The sequence below is a fragment of the Mangifera indica genome, unplaced genomic scaffold (genome assembly GCF_011075055.1).
Source record: "Mangifera indica cultivar Alphonso unplaced genomic scaffold, CATAS_Mindica_2.1 Un_0226, whole genome shotgun sequence".
In the NCBI taxonomy this organism is placed as follows: Eukaryota; Viridiplantae; Streptophyta; class Magnoliopsida; order Sapindales; family Anacardiaceae; genus Mangifera; species Mangifera indica.
In genome coordinates this window covers 1-1,000 of record NW_025401318.1, presented here as the reverse complement: position 1 = coordinate 1,000, position 1,000 = coordinate 1, and the positions used below count along the sequence as shown (strand labels likewise).

General features: G+C 37.7%; 1 long non-coding RNA gene across 2 annotated transcripts; it reads right to left on the bottom strand.

Annotated features, from left to right (window-relative positions):
• Nucleotides 1–17: 17 nt before the first annotated feature.
• LOC123208266 lies at nucleotides 18–961 on the bottom strand. 2 transcript variants are annotated; one of them, XR_006500744.1, is made up of 5 exons: nucleotides 879–961; nucleotides 675–768; nucleotides 415–594; nucleotides 264–335; nucleotides 18–186 (listed from the first exon to the last, which is right to left on the bottom strand). It is a non-coding gene; the product is annotated as an uncharacterized LOC123208266 (long non-coding RNA). The 2 variants fall into 2 exon arrangements; XR_006500745.1 differs by having other exon boundaries at nucleotides 424–594.
• Between the last annotated feature and the right edge of the window lie 39 nt (nucleotides 962–1,000).

Genomic DNA, 1,000 nt, shown 5'->3' with positions numbered 1-1,000 from the left:
CCTAACAATCTTTCCCCATTGGTCCCCTTAAATGCAGTACTACAAAATTTTTTTTGATCTGTGAAGTCCAAGTATGCATGGAGACAAAGACAAAAGAAAGTCAAATTTACCTTTCTTCCTATGTCCTCGCTCTGGCCTTTTTATCATCAGGTTCACCTAACAATCTTTCCCTATTGATTCCCTTATCTGCAATACCACCAGAACTTTTTCGATCTTTGAAGTCCAAATTGCACGGAGACAGAGAAAAAGAATGTCAAATTTACCTTTCTTCATATAAGCTACTTTATGACATGAAGTGGCTGCCACAGATCCTGTTTCATCCATTACAATGTGACCTGTACCAAAATAAAACCACACAGTGAGCAATGAACCAAAAAAAAAAAAGCAATACTCTGGTGAGATGTTGGACAGAACCAATATTACTTTCTCATCATTTGTTGCAGTAGGAGATGAATCTAGGAATGGGGGCTTCAAAGATATTCCCTCTAAATGAGTAAAATTGGACTTAGGAGACACAGTAATATCCACAGTATGGCTACCTTTCCCCGCCTTAAAACCTGTGACAATACCACCAAGAATCCCTGGTGCATTGCCCTGTAGTGACAAAGATAAGATATGTAGTCATAACTTCAAACAAAATAATAATTAAATAAAATGGATATGAATCCTTGAACCTGTTTTTTCTTCTGATTCGAAGAGACGGCAAACCCAGCATCTGCAGCAGCATCAAGAACTTTATCATGAAGACAAGGCAAAGACTCCAGAATCCTACAACAATTATAGTCGTTACAAATTTGTTCCTAAACCAGATAAACTTTTGCGCTAAATTTTATACTCCTATCACACTTCACAGCATGCAAAACAGACAGCAAGCGTACCTGACATCATTTTTAGCACGTAACAGATGGACGAAAGCCACTTCATATCCATTTGCCTATTTAACCTCAATAACAAACATATCAGAAAGTGAGCCATAACTAGGGTTTAGGGTATAGGGTTT